The following is a 20,414-nucleotide window of genomic DNA, read 5'->3' as shown; positions in this document are numbered from 1 at the left end:
GCAACATTCCATATTTTTATTAAATGAGAAATCCTCCAGGCATAAGATAATGGACTAAAAATCATAAAGTTTATCTTTCCTTGGCAAAAACCTAGCCAAGGATTGATGAATCAAAGGCTCAAAGATCATTAGATCAACGTATTCTCAATGTCATTTAGCTGAACTTTATAGCGACCGGTATGATCAACCAATCCAATTATGTTGCTTGTCTTTTTAGCTTGTTTTAGCTACACACCGTCAGAATATCATATAGTTCTTGCAGGTACAAGGGACTGAGGCATGAGAATAACAATCCTAGGATAATGTGTTGATTCTTGCGGTTGAATAGGAGCAAACTAAACACCAAAAAACCTAAATATTGAAATATTATGGCTCAGCTGGGATCTCAATATCCACCTCTGCCTTTCTTAACCTCTCTCAACTGCAACAAATCAACCACTTCAAAAGGGTTCCATGTTACAATAAACAAAGTTCGAGAAATAAGTGATATTCCAATAAGGAAGAAAACAATCATGCACCCACACGAGGAAATGTAAACATCAATGAACCATGTTGGTTTGTTCAAATTCTCAGTGTCTAAGTTTTGCAGAATGCCATGACACTAAAAAAGAGAGCTGATAGATTCAATGAACATTCTTCCCACTGGGTAAAAAGAAAAGCAGACAAATGCATTATTCAAAAGATTCTAGTTTGTGAGTTCCTTCTGATCACCCCTTTTTCTAGTAGTTGTGCAGACAAAATTCATGCCTCTTCGGCAGGTTTCTCGAACTACTTCTTCAGCCAATCGAATGGCTGCAAAACAAATTTCAAAAGAATTTTTTTTTAAATTCATATGCAGGAAAAGGGAGAAGATGATAAAAAGAACATAACATATTAAGACATGCACAGGTGGAAGAATTGTCCAAATCAAGTCGACTCAAGAAAATCGAAGAGACGAGCGAACTTATATCAGCTTGATTTTTCTTTTCCTGATGGTGCTTTCATTTTCATATTAGCCCAATTGCATAAAACAGATGAAAAACTATAGCTCTTGTTTCTTTTCCATATGAAATGCACAAAAATCCGTGAAGAGGAAAATATAAAAGATAGCCCAGAGTCAGCAACAAGAAATATGATCCCATGAAATTGCAGACCAACTTACCATGAAAAGGAAAACCATACCAAAACTTTGTTCTCAAGATAGCCGAGACAGAAGTTTTTTTCCCACGTCAGTACCTAATATCATCTTCTGAGTAAACTACTGAGTTTTATCCCAGGCTTCTATTGTCCTGAACATATCCAAAACACCAAGCTTTATTCCACATTAATATCTAATAAAATCGTCCCCCTATATACTATATCTGCTAAAAAAGAACCGGCCTTGCTGACATTCAAAGATGGTAAAATACAAGTTTTGTTCCATCTCAGTATGCCATCTTATACTAAAATTTCAAGCTGTATCGCAAGCTTTTATGGTGATTATCTAAAAAAGGGAGGGAAGGACCCTGCGAGTTTTTTACAGGGTGGGAAGGACCCCTGCGAGTTTTTTACAGGGTGGGAAGGACCCTGCGATGCCAAACAATCTAAAAAATACGGCACCAAACCCCACAGGCCACGTCACAATGAATGCAGGTATGGTTACCAACCAGATTCCCCAGCCCTCTTGCATAAGATGCACTGATTGGGCAAGAACTGTTTCTTCCTTCTCAACATGTCAATGGTATTGATCTTCTTGTGTGCCACCGTCCAACAAAAACTTTGAACCTTTGGGGACCAGCATACCACACCTTGAACCACTTCAAGACGTGCAAGGACCCCTGATGAAACAGAAGAAGAAAAAGCGGAGAGAAGACATAGTTTGGATCTAGATCCTAGATGCCACTCGTTCGGACCTCCCTATCACGTGAACTAACAACTCTATTTTCTCGTCCTTAAGATTGCGCCTATTACTACTCTCCCCCATTCCCTCTTAAAATAATCCACAACCAACAATCCTTCCCCCAAATTAACCTACGGAGATTCAGGTACTCATGTCATAATGAAGAATGACCAACCATGAATCCCCCCAAAATATAATATGCTCCCTTATTCCCATCCCGAGCCTAATAAAAGCGAGAAAACATCTTGAATATACTATGCTCCTCTACTCCCATCCCGAACCTAATAGAATAGAGGAACACATCTTGAACACTATACAGCGACTATCCCCTTAAAATATAATATGCACCCCTATTCCCATCCCGAACCTAATAAAAGAGAGGAACACATCTTGAACACTATACACAGACCACCATGCACCCAAGCCTCTACCTCTTCCTAGCACTCTTCCCATCCACCCACCCACCCTTGGATGCTCTCTGACACGACTTTTTTCTGAATCCCGTCTTGGCTATATACTTGTAACACTGGTGCCTCTTTAGACGAATAGGAACAGAAGCCACTGCACATGAGTAGGTTGTTCAAGAAGGGCTTAAAGGTGAGGTTGCCTTTGCCATTCGACCAATGCGCGTCAGGCAGATAAAAGAATAAGCATATAAGAAAGCCAAGAAATGAACACACACTATCATGATCCTATGTAAAAATCGATATACTAACAGAAATCCCAAGCGCTAACAACAGACCCTAAGACTCTCATGCTTAAGCCCGAGTCCTCGGATGGTCTGATATTCATCCAAAGAAGCCTACGTATCCCCGCCTCCACGAGAATCAAGGCAACGTAGTTCTTCGCGCCTATTCTAAGCTAGGATGCCTAAGACACCTAGACCTCTATCTTAGACTCGATCTAAAAGACCGGACTAGTTCTTAAAGCTTCTTGTACGATTATTTAAATTCCAGTGAATTGTAGATTTTATAAATGCAGGTTAGCCCTAAGCTAATGCAGGTGGTTCCTACAACATATGTGTAACTAGGCTGTGTTTCCTAAGGAAAACAATGGGATCACTAACGCATCTTAGACCTAGTCATCAGTCGGCGATGTGAATCGCCAATTGACCGGACGGAGGCGCTCCTATAACTCTAGGACAGACCCCTAACTCTAACACAAACACACAACAAGCACACAACAAAAGACAAACTCCTAACTCTGAAACTCTCTATCTAGGACAAAGTCCTAACTCTAGAGGAAGAATTTTTTCGAAAAACAATGTTTTGGAATATTTTTGGTATTTTTAAAAGGGTTAAATGATTTATTTACAAAGGTTTGGCTGGACCTGGGATAAGAATCCCAAGCTGCACTACGTACCTCGTGAAAGAGGATCAAGCCAACGTAGTTCGAAAATCGAACTTTCCTAATACGCTATAAAACTCAACACTTTAGCTGATTTAAGGTTTTTTAATGTTTTTCAAATGTTTTTGATATTTTTAAAGTTTTTAAATATTTTTTAATTTCAAATTTCTAATGTTTTTTGGATTTTAAAGCTTTTCCAATGCTCTGGACCTTTAAATGCTTTCAATCTTAAAGGGAACACGCACGCACAACCACAAACTAGGGCAAAGCCCTAAATCCAAAGGGAAAATCCCGAACAAGCAACTAACGCCTCAAAGAGACGAACCACAACACGTAAAGAAGTGTCCCAAGAACAGAGAAAATAATCTAAGATCCCAAGCAGGGAAGGCTCTATATGACTGAGTTAGTCTCTAATGGAGAAACTCGTAACTAATAACACTAGGGATGGAGTACAAATGAGTCAGAGACATCTCTAATAACACTACCAAGTCAAAGACTCGCTCTAAAAGAGGAGGCCACTCTAACATGAGGCTAGGTAAGCCTCCTAAAGGAAAAACTCTCTATATGAGACAAGGCTTGTCTCTGAGATACAAATGACGTAAACAAAGATTCTGATGAGACTGGACAAGTCTCCTATATACAAATGAGGGGTATGCTACTTGGACTGAGCAAGTCCCCTAAGGATGGGCTTGGGCTAGCGCCTTCATCGCCCTAGCTATGCTAGGAAGGGATGGATAACTAACTATATAGTCATGGACTAAATAAGTCCCCTAAATGAATAGGAAAAAGGGGGGAAATGCTATTGGGACCGCACAACTCCCCAAAAATGATGGGCTTGGGATAACTCCTTCATTGCCCTTGCTATGAAAGATAAGATCAAATATCTGAGGTACATGCCTAAAAGACTTAGAGAGTCTTCTAAAAGAAAGAGGGGAATACTATCAAGACTAGGTAAGTCCCCTTAGTATAGCTTCTCTCTTAGAATTAATCGCAAGGCTCTTTTTATTTCTCCTCTGGTGCAGATGATTGAGACATGGTCAGTTAGGTAATAATTCTATCACAATTCCCATCTCACATTGGATTTCCCAGATTGAACTGACTAAGCAATAAGCTCAGCACACAAAATGATCTAGCATAATCACTATTGAGATATCACCCAAACGCCTTATGTAACAAAAATAAAATTTTAGGCCACACTTATCATCAGTTATGATAACCTGATAGTTATTAAATCATAAAAGGCTACATAAATGATTCCCTAGGAAGACAAAACTGAGGAAGTCACGAAACGACATGTTGAATATATCTCTCAATTCATACGAATATTAAACAAGGTACCAACACAGAGACATGAAGTAAATCTTTCAATCAAAAGCAAAATACCATAAGTCTTTCAATTATAAGCATATGAACACAGGAAACTTGGGCTGAAATGCGCAGAACATGGGATGATTCATGTACTGAGTTGTGGAAGAACTGGGACAGATTCAGGGACCGAACTGCGGGACAACAGCAGGACAGCAACTGAGTGCGTTAAACCAAGACAAATCCTACACACAAAGTGCCAAAAGCCATAGGACAGCAGCTATATACTTTAAAACAGATACAAATCATGGCTGTTGAGTGCATAAACACTGTAGGACAGCAATGGGATAGCAATTCGGACTGTGCATAACAAAGGCTAAATTGCTAACCAAACTATGCCCAAAACAGGGACTGAAACGGGGGCTGGACCTGTGCAAAACAAGGGCTATAATGAGGGCTGCCATATGTAAAATCATAATATAAATGTTCAAAACAGGGGAGTCTCATTATCCAAGGATGCATATTCTCAGGGTTCACTGTTACAGCAGACCCGAAGAAAATATTAGAGAAAGAGGATTGCTCACAGATTATTACTGAAATTTAAGGACCAGGAACAAGGATAAAATCCAAGCAAAAGCATACACATCCTCAAGTCCTTGTGAATAAAGCGTGTACACTAACTTTCCATTCCCCATACCAGCTACCTTTTTAAAAATAAGTGATGAATACCAAAGGAGCCAATACTTCAGATTATTCAGCAAAATGGTGAGTATGAAATCATTTGGAAATCCACACATGAATAAAAGAAAGCTACTCGAGGTTAATCTTTACTAAACCAATTTAAGAACAGGGATCATTAAAGCCTAGCAATATTGGAATTGTAAAGAGACTCTAAGCAAATGAACTGACATGAATACCACCCCAAAACCAATATGCTTCATGTTGAAGCAGAAATCTCCTTTCCTCTGCTCCTTTAAAAGTACAAACCAAAATTCCGAGCAAGATCGGATCTATGATAATGACAGAAACAATGAAAAATTACCCTGCTTACTTTCTCAAAATATCATCATCATTCAAGTTACTCGTATAGCAAGGAAAATGTTAATTAGTAAGTCAACTTTATTCAAACAATATGCAAGCATGACAGGCAAGGTCGATTCTCTGAAATGAAATGAAACACACATAATGCGACCAAGAAAGGAAGCAATTAAGATGGCATGAATCAAACATACTGATGATGACATAGATGGAGAGAGGAATACCAAGGATGGAGGATACCTTTTCTGGATGATTATGTAGCCCTTTTTTACCCAGTGTTAATGCTGCAACAAGGCGGATCTGAGTTGCAGAAGAAGGTTTCTGAGGCCGCACGACGAAGGTGGTCGGAATTTGAATAAGGTTTCGCTGGATCCGGTCGCAGATTGCCAGAGGAGATGACTATATCCAACGAATCTTGTCCGAATTCAGGAAATGGAGGACGGTTTGGATGGTGGTTGTGATAAAATCCGAGAAGGGATGGAAATGAAATTGATGAGGACGATGATGGGTATTGGTGGAATGGGGTTTGGTGGAGACAGAGGTGGCCGGAGAAGGAGCCGACGAAAATGGGTTTTGGATCGGAAATGGCCGGAGGTTTGGTGGGAGATGGAGGTGGGTTTGAGATGGGTTTGGGTCGGATTATGGAGGTGGGTTTGAGATGTAGGTGGCTGTGTGTTGCAGAGATGGAGATGATCAAAGGTGGGTTCGAGCGTGGGGATGAAGATGGGTTTAAGGGATAGAAATGGGTTTTGAAGTGGGTTTCTATGGGGGTTTTGAAGTTGAAGATGGTGGAAAGGGGAGTTAGAGCAGAAGAAGGATTGAGAGAGGGGTTTTAATGGAGGTGGCCGGCCGGAGTTAATGGGGTATTGGCCGGAGCATGGTGGTGGTGGGAATGGGTTTTGGGTTTTAGAAAAAAAAAGGTAAATGAAAGAAAGAAGAAGAAGAAGATGGTTATGGTTTGGATTGTAGAGGAGGAGGAAGATGGTGGTGGGGAGTTGGTCGGAATCGATGGGTTGGACGGACAAGAGGGAGTTGCCGGAGAGGATGCGATGGTGGCTGGAGAAGAAGAAAAAGAAGGAAAAGAATGGAGGTGGAGATTGAGAAGTGGTGGTGGGGATGGGGATTCGTGATGGGACATGCCGGATTTAATGGCGGCCGGTGGTGGTGGACTTGGGGAAGAAAATGGGTTTCTGCAAAAAAAAATAAAAAATGGAGATGATGGTGGGATCGTGGTGGTAAAAATAGAAGAAGAATGGTAGAGGCCGATCGGAGTCGGGAGGGAGGCCGGAGAAGAAAGCTCAGACTCCTCTCCTCTCTCTCTCTCTCTCTCTCTCTCTCTCTCTGTGATTTCTTTCCCTTTTTCTTGCAAAAATGAAAATCCTCCCTTCAAACCCCATTTCGCTGGGATTTAAGGAGAAAGGGAGATGATATATTCGACCCCTCTTCTTTCCCAGGCCACCTCCCTTGGCAGTGCATTTATAACTAATCCATAATTACGAGGTGGTATCTCGAGTAAGACAAACCCAAGCGAAATGTATTGAATTGGATCCCCCTCCTTTTCCATGGACAACCAACCCTAGTGTATTTATAATTACTTTTTATACCAGCAGGGGGGACCACGTAGAAAACAGGGGGGAAATAATCTTTGCAAAAAAAATATCTTCTCTCCCTTTGATCTTAACCCTTCAAATCACCTTTTGATTCAAGGGTTAAGATCAAAGAAATCCTAACCAACTAAGATTCCCTCTAACTAATCCTAGTCTTAAGCATCTCACTAACCTAGCTTAGGGCTTAATGGTGACTTGGAGGGGAAGAAAAGCATCTTTGCAAATTACGAAAGTGCCCTGGTTCAGGATAATACACCCCCTAATTTTATTACACACTAATCCGCACACCCCTATATCTCCCTGGACAACTCATTACAGAAAATTTGAATTGGATTTCTAAGCTCACGCGCACCCTTATTACTGGCTAAGTCGTCACCCTTATTCCTACACTACACTACTCTACAAACATCGTCCGTTTGCTAGGCAAACCGCGACGGATCCGGACGAAAATTTACGGGGACCTAAATGAGACCCTAACCTATTCTAGGAACAAATTTGGGATATTAAAACACTAGTTTAATAGGGTTTCTACCCTAACGACTCTATTAGGGTTCGGTCAAAATGGGGTGTCTACATTAATTAGTAGTTAATTATTAACTAGATCTCATTTATGCCTCGTATAAGTCTTTTATTTCAATTTTCTAATTTTGAGTACAGTAGCAACTCTAATAATTGATGCTCTATAATCTATAACAATAGAAGGCAACCCATCTAGCCTGATTTCTAAACGAGATATTTGACCCAGAGATCACCGACTAAAAATTCACTTTTAATATCAACAATAAGAGGCAATTACCTCAACCTTAGCACAACCCTACATAGCATTATATGAACCCTAACCCCAGCCAATTGTGAAGGGTCAACCATAACTAACCCGCCTCTAAATCTCTCGACCCTAATCCAACCCATCTAACATGAATTTTGAAATTGGGTCGGGTTGGTTTTGGATTGGCATATGGCAAAAACCAGAAAAAAAATACAAAAAAATTACTTTATGATTTTAAAAATTGCAATAAAAAATTTAGTAGACATCTAGTTGGTGTATGGCAAACTTTCATTGTACGACGCCATCTTGACGAAAAGAGTCAAACCCTTCTGAAGTCGTTTCTCCAAGATAACACAATTTTCGAGAAACTTTAATTCCTTTATGCGACGCTTGAAAAAGAGACTCAAATATTCCCATGTCTAGGGAAGAACACTAGAGAATATGGAGAGAAATAGATAATTTTTCATTTTCTTCAAAATAGAAAATTAAAACTTTATTAAATCCTAATATGTGATCAGCAACTTTCCTACTCAATAAGAGTCCTAGATAAATCTCCTTCTTAGCTACAAAATAGGTAAGATTCCAACATAATATTCATTTTTTAACTAGGTAAGAGTTAGTAAGAAGATAAGTGATACAAAATCAGATAAATAGTTCTCATTACTCTCATTCGGCGTTACGAGAAAAAGTGTTTTCTTCTCCATGTGGAAGCTCTCTCATCCTGCCAAGTGTATTAAAACTTCATCTTCGTGCACCCATTTCAGGCATCAAAACCAACCCTTAGTGCATGTTTGGATGTAGGTAATATTCTTTCTTGGAAAGTAAAACTTCGCAACAAGGTTTTTTCTATTTTTTTTTGGAATAAATTCTGTGGTCTGTGGTTCACATACTTCAATTTTCAAGACTTTTAAATTTTTATGTTTGGCTCATGTCCCACTCATAGTTACCCGATGCACGTAGTTTACGGGTGATTGCATGCATCCATAGGGATTAGTCCCACCCAAAAAAGGGCTGAGGATACCCTATGTTATCAAAAAAAAAAATGTTTGGCTCACGTCCTTTAACTCTCTAGAATTGATTGAGGAAAGTTTTATCTGATGAAAACTTTACCTACATCAAAATATGCCCTTAGGACTCTTCGCTAGCAAAATCCTTTTCTGAATCTGGTTTCTAACTTCCATGAAAAACAAGGAGGTGAGTTACTGCACATTAATTACTGTCCAATACTTTCATTATAAGGAAAAATTATATCTCCACCTGTATTGTTTGTCCGTAACTAAAAGCGTGAATATGAGCGACGGGAGTGGAAATATCACTTCCCATAAGACTGCAATAAACGTACACCTCCACCTCTTCTCTTGTTTGAGATTCGGACTAAGAGAGTGGGAGAAAACGAGATGCGGAATGAGGAAGAAAAAACGACAGGGATTTATCAGCGATTCAATGAAGTCTGTCCATTTCCTAGTTTAACTGGGACTCAATCACGCCCATGGATACGGTCTGTAGGTGCAATGACCACAGGAGCCCATGTACATGGTGGTGCCCACAATTTTACACATCATGCGTTAGATGTGGTGGGCCCACTTTGTTCCTCTTATAAGAGTGCTACTATAAATAGAAATGATATTCCCACACGGAACTTAACATTGAATGTCATGGTTGTCTTTCCACGTATAAGGATAGATTTGGTCTTACCAAATTGAGTACAAAAATAGAAATGATATTATGGGCACAGTCGCATTTGGAAAATTCAAACGTCATTAATCTTGGCGTTATCAAATTTGCAATCTAGGAGATTTGTTTTCCCAAATAAAGCAAAGTATAAGACTAATTTTACATAGACCTCAAAATTATATCTCCACCCCTTAAGAAAAAAACGTGAAAATAAAGAAAGGGGTGGAGATATCACCACCTGCAGGAAAATTATAAAGAGACACCTCGTCTCCTCTTGTTCCACAGTAGGGCTGTGAGAGAAGGAAGAAAAAGCGGATGAGATGAGGAAGAGAAAAAGACGAGGATTCCTGTTGAGAAGGTGAGTATTTTCACTTTTACCCGAAAGATGAGTATCTATTCAACTAAGTCTGTCCATTATTTGCCTCTAAATTTTGAAGTGGAAACCCATCACTAATAGTTTCACCTCACATCATTGTCTTTTTTTGTTTCCTTGTACTGATATGTAAGTTTCAATTGACAGGATTAACATGTTGAATGGAATGGGTGATATAGGAAAAAGAGGTACGAGCCTAAACTTATTTCCTCTTTATATGTGGATGGAGTATCGATTTCTTTGTTTTTTTTTAATATTATCTGAATTATAAGAGATATTATTTGACATTAATTACGTCAAAAGTTCCACCGATTATGTTAATAATACTGTGTTTGTCTAACTTACTAATTGCTGGTAAACAGGTGGTGCACGGCAATTGCTATTCTCTAAACCCATATGATTATATTTCTTGGAGAATGGCAAGACACTGTGTGATGTAATTCAAGAGCTAAAGAGGAAAACATAGTGTACTCCACTCAACTTGTTGGATGATCTGATTAAAACTGCAATTGCTTCTCCAGCCATTGAGAAATTTGCTAAGTTTTTGTAAGGTGATTTATTTATTGCTTTCAAATTTCAATATTTATTATGAAAAATATGTCTTCTATGTCTTTGTTTCAAAAACATTTCCAGAAGTAAGCTTTGAATTTCAACAAAGCTATGGAACAGAAGAGATAATCTCAGATGAAGCTTAATGATATGCCCCATCTAATTTTTAGGTAAGCCAATTGCTGGATTACCTGGATGGGTTAGTATGTGCTCTTTGGGAAGATCAGATACTAACTTGCATTATCATATTTCTTTCACATATTAATCACATTTAAGTAGGCAGACAGATTTATTTGTGCATAAAAAGTATTCATCATATCGGTGAAATTATTTACTCATTATGGAGTTTGACTATAGTCGCAAGAATACCTTCACACAATGGAAAAAAATATAAGCCCGATGAACTACAAATTAAGCCAGAGCATGCACTTCCAATGTAATGCAGGATGGAAAATGAAGACAATAGGTATTGCAGCTTTATTACCAATTGATGTAGTAGGACTGTTAAGGGAAAGGGATATCTGCCACATCTAGGGTAAGGATTGGGCTCGGGTTTTAGTCGATTAGATAGGTAATAGGTTAAGGAGGTTACGGAAGTCAATTAGTTATGTCCTTAAAAGATAAGCATAGATGGAAAAGCTAATGAAAGATTATCCTAATATAATTCCTTAATGCTTAATAATTGCCCAATCTACAACATCTAACACCCTTGATCCAATGGTCAGATTTTACTAGATTTGATATACTAACATAAGTTACTTATAGCTTAATCTTATTTCTAATGAATTTTTATATAGTGGCCGAGTGTGAAGTCCCGTGTGGGCAGTACCGCCCTTAAATGAAGACAATAGGATCTGATTTTTTATGGACACCCTATCTATGTGAGGGCCTTAAAAATGAATGGTTTGGATCACCCAAATAATGTGGCCCCCACTGTATTTTAAGCTAGTGTGTAGAGAACTTATCTACACATATGTGTAGGAACCGTTTCTATATATATATATATATATATAGAGAGAGAGAGAGAGAGAGAGAGAGTAGTGTTCCTGCGCGGCTGCTATATATATATATATATATATATATATATATATATATATATATATATAATTCACAGTAATCATACAGTCTGGATCGTTGATCGATTTCAGTTTACTATGAATGACAATAGCCTAAAAGTCAAATGTATAATGCAAGCAAATGCCTAGAAAATGACAACTAACCTACATTCTAATTTCAAGTCAATCCATATGGGCACTTAAATACTCCAGACCATTCCAGATAAGTAGGTTGAATCAATGCAGAGGGTCGATCCAAATAATGATTCAATTCAAACCATCTCTCTCATATATATATATATATATATATATAGAGAGAGAGAGAGAGAAGCAATAACTTCTCTGAATACGAGATCAATTTTATTCTTGAAAATGTCGTTCAATTTGGGTTCTTTTAGCTTGGTGCTTCCTCTTCGAGACAATGTTTAAGGCTGAAGAACAAGTTAACTGCCCTCATTGTGGATGAAAATAGGATTAATCGCAAGATCCACAAGACGCTCTTTAACCAGCCTTTGTGTGGGAATCAAGTTGGTAGAGGGAAGATGCAATTTTCTACAACAGAAGTGCCCATATTATTTAATAAAATAACAAATATGCCCGTGCTTTAGTGTACTCTTCAATATTAGTAGTATTATTTGGGTTAACTTTTATAGAAGATGATAATCGTGTCTCCATATATATTTTCCCTTTAAATATTTAGATTTTTTTTATGTGATAGGCAATGAGGATTTTATGATAACAGGTACTTGAAGCATGATTGTGAGGGTGAGCGGAAACTCGCGGAGCGAGAAGCAGCTCTTCATCAAGACTGGAATTGACGTGTTCTACCTGAAGCCTATGACACGCACTAAGCTCACCTCTTTCCTCCAAGAAATCGAGAACTGCTAAAATGTCGAGAAATTGTATGGTGAATGCACATGTAGATTGGTATTGGTGGTACGATAGAAATACCGTCCTTGATATTTGATCCAACAGCAGTATCTTAAAGAGTGTCCTGCTGAGACCACTTTCAATTTATAATAATATCCTTCTAAATTAACCAAAACCATATCATTTCCCTCTAAATTTCGGAAAGAAAAATATTTCTGAGGAAAAGATTTTCCCTCAGAAAAAATTTCTTGTAGTCCAAACAGCGCCAAAAGTGATTAAATAATCTTTGGAGTCAATCTTAATTGAATAACAAATGGTTAATAATGACTATAATCGGATCCAAAATTAATTGAATTGAAGATTATAATGTAGTTGCCAATAGTGGAAGGAGTTGATGAGGCCTGTGACTAACTTAGGTGGTTTCACATCACATTACCCTTAGACCTATCTTTGTAAGCCATGAAGTTCTTTTCTGGGAAAATTTGTTTTATTTTTCCTGTTTTTAGCTACTTAGCTCCATCTCTTCACTCATAGCCCCCTCAAATTCTCTCCCTCTGGCAAACTAATATTCCTCGGAAAAAAGAAATCATGGTGGCCAAACATAATGTTTCGATTCAATGAGAATGACATTCTTACGAAACCATTTTTTGACTCTTGGGAATTGTGTGGATTTGTTTTGAAAGCATGCTATGCTTGTCTTTTGATCACATAGGTCAAAGAGTTCTAAATAGGCATTGGACAACTACTTGCTTAGGCAAAGTGAAGATAAATATTTCAGACCCTTTGGCAGGACCACTTTTTTGTATATTTCCACTTTTGCGCTTGATACGAAAGAAGTAGAAAGAAATTGGAAGAACATGATATCTTGATGGAGTGACTATAAATTACGTAGTAATCGACATGATGAGCCTCCACAGCTAGGTGCATTGCAGTAGCTTTGGAACTGCGATAGGGATTGGAAAAATAAAGAACATGGGACAACTATATATAGTCTCCTTAATTTGGTCAATAACTAATAAATTCCAATGAAGTTACATAGAATAAATTCCAGTATATTTACAATGACTAGATGGGTGTATATATAGTTACAAATACAATACATTAAAACATCTCCTATATACTTCCTACCAACAAAATATCTCCCAGATATTAAGGGATTTACATCAGTTGGCAATTTTGAAAATGAAAAGGAAGTATCACATTCCTTTAATGATATAATATAAAGACAATTGACCTTGCCATCAGTTTTTTATCCTTTCACTGCTCTCTGGAAGCTCTTTCATTCATTCTAGCTAGTTAATTGAAGCCCTAACAAACGAAATTTAGTAAAAGAGAGAAGGTAGAAGATAAAAATATCATTGCCTTTTTCCCTTTCACGTTGCTTACTTGTAAATTTGTATTGACAAGATTAACTTGTTGTGAAAAGATGTATGAGTCTAAACTTCTTTCCTCTTCTATATTTTGAATTGATATATTTCTTTGTTTTAATTTTTGAGTTATCTCAACAATAAAATCTTACACAACTGTATATCAACGGTAAGAGTATTAGGGTCTCTTTGGGTGCATTGTGCATTAGTCTTTATTTATCTTTAAGATTATTTTAACGTAATTTTATTTCTAAATAATTACATTAATTAAGAGTTAATTATTAACTAGATATCATTTATGTCTAGTTTAAGTCTTCTTCGCCTTAACCCCAGCTTGCCTATCAAAAAAAAAAAAAAAAAAAAAAGTTTAAGTCTTCTATTTCAATTTTCTATTTTTTTAGTACAGTTTTAATAATTAATGCTCTATAAAATATAATTGGCCACCCATCTAACCCGATTTCCAAAAGACAGCTTTAAGCTAGAGATCGCCTACTAAAAATTCAATTTAACCATCAACAATAAAACGCAAATCCCTCAACCCTAGCGCAACCCAACGTAGCTCTCAACCGTAGCCCAACCTAATCTGAGACTCGGATTGTAAAGTGTCAACCGTAACCTAACCAACCTCTCAGTCTCTCAACCATAATCAAACCCATCTAACCCGATTTTCAAAATTGGATCGGGTTGGTTTTGGATTGGCATATGGTAAAAAACAGATAATATACAAAAAAAAATTAAGATTTTAAAAACTGCAATAAAAATTTTAGCAGACAACTAGTTGATGTATGGGAAAATTTCACCCTACTACACCATCTCGACGAAAAAGTCAAAATGGTTCTATTCTAAAGTTGTTTCTTTAAGATTACACAATTTTCGAGGAAATTTAATTCCCTTATATGACGATTGGAAAAGACTCAAATATTCCGGCATCTAGGGGATAATCCCAAGAACACTAGAGAATATGGACAATTTTTCATTTTCTTCAAAATAGAAAATTACAACTTCATTTAATCCTAAGAGATGAAATGCTACTTTCCTACTTAATAAGAGTCCTAACTAAATCTCATTCTCACCTACAAAATAGTTAAAGAGTCGTAGCTAATGGTAAGATTACTGCATCATATTCATTTTCTAACTAGGTAATAGCTAATATGAAGATAAGTGATAAAAAATCAGATAAATAGTTCGCATTACTCTCATTCGGCATTACTGGAATAGATGCACTCTTCTCCATGTCGAAGCTCTTTCATCCGGGCGAGTGTTTTAAAGCTTCGTCTTCGTGGACGTAGGTAATGTTCTTTCTTGAAAAGTAAGGGGCCGTTTGGATATGCGGATTTCAGAATCCAAGTGTTAGTTTAAAAACAGTGTAAAAGAGGGTTCATGATCAAGCTGCTGGACGTTGTCATGTCAGCATCTCTTGGATTTTAAGTAAGAAATCCAGGTTTTAGAAATCTCTCCCACATCCTGAGATTTCTAAAACCTGAAAACATGAGATTATCTGGTGCTCTCTTGCTGTCGGAAAGAAGACCAAGAAATCAGAAACGACGGCTGGTCTCTTTCTTCCCTCATCTCCCTTCTACAATTTTGAAGAAATCAACGCTGCGTATCCAAACGGCACCTAAAATTTTCCAAGAAGATGTTTCTAAGGTTTTTTTTTTTTTTGAATTTTGAATTTTGAATTTTGAATTTTGAATTCTGTGATTTGGTTCACATACTTCCGTTAGCTTTATTTGGAGAAAAGAGTCTTCTACTTTGACAATTTGCTAATAGAGTAATCAAGTTTGGTTGAATTTTGCAAATCAGGTCATGCGAACTGTCCACCAAAAGAGAGAGTAATGGGCGTTACCAAATTGTCAAATTGTATGTCCATGTACAATGTAATTTAAACGTCATAACTTCGAGCGTTACCAAATTTTCAATCTAGAAGATTCTTCTTTTCCAAATAAAGCAAAGTAAGAGTTATATGGCAAAAACCTCAAAATTATGTCTCCACCCTATGAAAAGTATCGTGAAAAAGCAGAAAGGGGTGGATATATCACGACTCTTACTATTATTATAAAAGCATCCCTCTTCTCTTCTTCAAACATTAGGGCTGAGAGAGAAGAGAGGATGAGAAAGAAAAAGCGATGGAGTCCTCTTGAGAAGGTGAGTACGTCCTTTCAGTTTTCACTATTGGGTTCTCAGTTTTTACCCGAGTAATAGATCTAGGGTTTTTAGTTTTCAGTTTTTTAATCTTTTTTCTCAAATTTATCCTCTGATTCTGTTAATTTACTCTCTCTTAGAACTTTCTAACTCACATGTGAATGAAGAATTATGTGTAGCTCATTGCTTTGGGCCAAACTATTCATTTTCTTAGGAAAATGTTTTCACCAGAAATATGTCCCTGCAATCCAAAAAGGGCCTTTCTGAATATCATCATTTGCATATTTTAGCATGCGGCAATACGTTTATTGGGTTAGAATCGTTAGATAATAAAAAATACTTACCTCGTGAGATTTGGGGAAGAAACCAAAGTTGGAAAAACAAATCACAAATGCCTCTTTCATGCAACAGCCAGCCGCTAAATTGCTTGCTACGAAATCATTCAAAAAAAAAAAAAAAACCCTGCTATGAAAGTCCCTAGCGAATCCTTTTTTACACACTATAAAAGATAATTTGAACCAACCTTGTTCTATTTTTATCTAAAAGGTCCTTCAATTTATGGTGATAACCAACCTATTAAATTAATCGTAGTCATATTATTTCCCTTTAAATTTTGAAAAGGAAACCCATCATTAATAGTTTTACATCACATCACACTATAGATTCAGACTACAGCTTAAATGGTTTCACATCACACACCCTTTTGTTTCTCTCGTAACAGAAAGCATGAAAATGAAGAGCGTGGAAATATTAAGAAATTATTTGGTAAACACGCACGTAGATCGGTATAGGTGGTACAACAGAAATACAACTCTTGATATTTGATCCGCCAGCAACACCTTACAAAGTGTATTGTTTTTGGATCAAATGTCTAGGGTGGTACCGCAAATACCGATTTACATGCGCATTCACCATTTAAAATCTTGCAGATATCACTTTTAATCGAAGCTCTAACAAACTAGCTTGATTAAAAGTGAAATGGCTGAAGTAACCATTGTCTTTTTTTGTTTCCTGGTGCTTATATGTGAATTCCAATTGACAGGATTATATTTTCAATGGAATGGGTGATATAGGAAAGAGGTACGAGTCTAAACTTCTTTGCTCTTTTATATGTGGATGGAGTATGGATTTCTTTGTTTTTTTAATATTATCTTAATAATAAGAGATATTACAGTTGGATCAGGTTGCCCAAGACCTTAGTCATAACCCAATCGGGTTGTCTTATCCCGACCCAACCCAAGCCAAAATCGAGTTGAATCTGTCAGATTCAGGTTGAGCCTGACCCAAGTTGCACCCCTAGTTACACTTGAGCAACGGCTAATTCAAGATGGGGAAACCAAAACACGACCGAACCACAACAGGCTTCCATCCATCCTCAAACCGTTTTCTACTGTTTTCTAAGCTACTAACATGGGCTATAGTTGTCAATATGTCACCAACAACCGGTAAGCTTTTAAAAATATTCAGTAGGTCTTAAGCAAGCATCTTTGGAATCCAGTTTCCTATTTGCAAATAAGCTTATTTTAATTTAATCTTATTTGCAGATGCGATATTGAGACCTCTTAAGAAGCCACTAACTCTAACATTTCTAAGACCGTTATAAACATTATTTGCAAATAATCATATTTAACTTCAAAACCATTTTCATATAAGATTTTTTGCATTTACTTTGATAGAGATCCAGAAGAGACCCGTAGAACATCTTTAGCAACCATTAAATGTTTTTTCATGGAATATTAGCTTACCAAGTGTTGAAAACACCGCAAGGACAGTAGGAGATGGAATTGAGAGGGTATGAGTGAGGAGACGATGCAAAGTGGCTGAAAAATAAGGATAGCAAAAACTCTCTTCGGAGTAGAATTTCTTCTTTTCGTTATTTTAACCACTTTTCACCCTCTCCTCACTAATCCATTCCTGCCCAATTCCTCACTAATCATCATAATTGTGGGAATGACACACAGTAATCATACACTTGGTTAGTGCATCTTAATCACACTCACACGCACACGCCATGGCACGTGCACGCACGCTCGCACACATACTACCAATAGCATAAATCTAAGATGATTAATTTTAAGAAGAGAGCAATTTTATTCCTGAAATTTCATTTAATTTGTGTTCTTCCAGCTTGGGGAAGTTGAAAAGCGTTGTTAATGGGAGGGGGTCCAAACTTGGTGCTTCCTCTTCTTTACATCATTTGAGCCTCAAGACAAGTTACCTGCCCTTATTGTGGATGATAATAGGGTTATCTGCAAGATCCACAAGACACTCTTGAGCAGCCTTGGTGTCAAAACTGTGGAGGTGGAGACTGGTCAGCACAGGTAAGGCTTCCAGTTATTGTTGGGATAAAATTGTCCTTTCATTCTTGTTGGTGCGATCTTCATCTGGATTTAGCTATACATTTATGCAATCAATTACATGAAAATTGAATAACAATTCTTTCCATATGGTCTATGTGTCTCATCCCATGCAAAAGCTAGGTATGGAGCAAAATTGTCATTCCATCACATCAGACTCAATCAGGATAAAATGACTAGAGACTTTACCCCGTAACAGCATCTAATTTTGAGTCAAATACAATCTGTACTCAAAATCAATTATCAAACGGAAATGATGTCAGCACAACCATGTTTTGATAATTTTCATGAACTCACTTTGTCCTATGTGCTTAACCAGTTGTTACAAATCCCAAAAGGCTTTCAACCTTCTTTAACAGCTGGTTAAAGCATATGCGACAAGTTGAGTTCGTTCCTTTTTTCTTTTCTTTTTTGAAATGGTAATATTATAAGTTGAGTTCGCATATCCGACGAGTTGAGTTCGTTCCTAACACCTTGATGGAAGATGAAAATCGTGTCTCCATATTTTTTTCCCTTTAAATATTTAGATTTTTTTCTCATGTGCTAGGCAACGAGGATGTTAGGCCAATGGGCATTCGAAGCGAGATAGTGGGGGTGAGCGGAAACTCGCGGAGCAACGTCTGGCCGTGGAATTGACAAGGTCTATGCGAAACCTATGACTCGTACTAGGTTCATCTCTCTCCTCCAAGAAATCGACAACTGCTAAAATTCCTCTCCAACAACACTGCCACCTTATGTTTTATGTTACAGGAGAGAAATTATATGGTGAATGCGCATGTAGATCGATATTTATGGGGTAACAGAAGTACCACCCTTGATATTTGATTCAGCAGCTGCTGCTGATAGCACCTTCAATTTGTAATAATATCCCTCTAAATTAACCGAAAGCATATCATTTCCCTCTAAATTCAAGGAGAAGTAATATTTCCTTAGAAAAAAATTTCCATCAGAAATGTTTTTCTTCCAGTCCAAAGAGGGCCTAAATTTATTAAATAATCTTTAGAGTCAATCTTAATTTAATAGCCAAACGGTTAATTATGACTATAATCGGATCCTAAATTAATTGAATTGAAGATTACACTGCAGTTAGCAATAGTGGAAGGAGTTAATGGAAGATAAGGCCTATGACCTTAGCTTAAATGGTTTCACATCACATTACCCTAGGCCATGTTTTGAAGCCAAGAAATTCTTTTCAGGGAAAATTAGATTTATTTTTCCTGTTTTCAGCTACTTATCTCTAATGGTGTCAATGGATCCAGACGGTCCAATGGATCGTCCGAATCCGAACGTTAATGAACGGGATCTAAACATACGAATAGGATCCATGGGCTTATTTCGGACCCTAAAATCTGGGATCCGAAAAATTTCGGATTGGGTATGGGCACGGCAGAGATGCCCATTGGATAGTCACGATCCGAAATGTTTGACAAAAATACCCTTCAAATTTTGTAAATGCTATTATTTCTATGAAGGGTATTTTGGTCAAAACATCTCTTATCACTAATGAATAGGATAAGGCAGCGTGATTTCCTTATTTTCAGACTTTCAGTTTTTCACTTTTCAGCCGTTCCATTCCTCCTTTTTAACTTTTACTTTCAGTCTTTCACCGTTTCAGTTTTCACTTTTCACGGAGGAAAGAAAAAGGGATTTTAGGGTTTTGTTCTTTTCTCTACCATTAACAACAACGGTGTGTATCTCTCAAGCTTTGAAGGTAAGGTTTGATTATGTTAGTTCATAAACTCACATATTACCCTAGAAAACACATGCATTAAATTTGGGGGTTTTGCTTCTTTTTTTTTCATGAGATACCCATAAACCCTATCCACAAAAAATAGGGACAAATCAAAACCCCAATCTCTAACCTGATATCAGCTTCTTTGATTCCCAATATTCAAAGCCCGCCCAAACCAAATCCAAGACTTCGAAAAGGGGTAAAATTAAGGAGACCCACTTGCCTCAAATGACAGAAATTTTTTTCAATCTCCCCAAAATACCATAGCATAGCCTGCAACATCCAAACCCTTCTCAGAAAGAAACCTACAGTGAATAACTAAGGGTTTTGGAAAAGACCCAAAACCCAATACATGAATTTCAAGTAGAAAACAA

General features: G+C 37.4%; 2 long non-coding RNA genes across 2 annotated transcripts; one reads left to right on the top strand and one right to left on the bottom strand.

Moving 5' to 3' along the window:
* Nucleotides 1-471: 471 nt before the first annotated feature.
* On the bottom strand, nucleotides 472-6,888 carry LOC143884557 (uncharacterized). The gene is made up of 2 exons (XR_013252976.1): nucleotides 5,789-6,888; nucleotides 472-792 (listed from the first exon to the last, which is right to left on the bottom strand). It is a non-coding gene; the product is annotated as an uncharacterized LOC143884557 (long non-coding RNA).
* Nucleotides 6,889-15,905: 9,017 nt separating this feature from the next.
* LOC143884552 (uncharacterized) lies at nucleotides 15,906-19,203 on the top strand. Its single transcript, XR_013252972.1, has 4 exons — nucleotides 15,906-15,954; nucleotides 16,994-17,031; nucleotides 18,079-18,272; nucleotides 18,856-19,203. It is a non-coding gene; the product is annotated as an uncharacterized LOC143884552 (long non-coding RNA).
* Nucleotides 19,204-20,414: the final 1,211 nt, after the last annotated feature.

The sequence above is a fragment of the Tasmannia lanceolata genome, unplaced genomic scaffold (genome assembly GCF_043159265.1).
Source record: "Tasmannia lanceolata isolate RefF3 unplaced genomic scaffold, GAP_Taslan_0.1 ptg000002l, whole genome shotgun sequence".
Taxonomy (NCBI): Eukaryota; Viridiplantae; Streptophyta; class Magnoliopsida; order Canellales; family Winteraceae; genus Tasmannia; species Tasmannia lanceolata.
The sequence above is the reverse complement of the archived record's forward strand: the minus strand, read 5'-3'. Positions and strand labels throughout refer to the sequence as shown.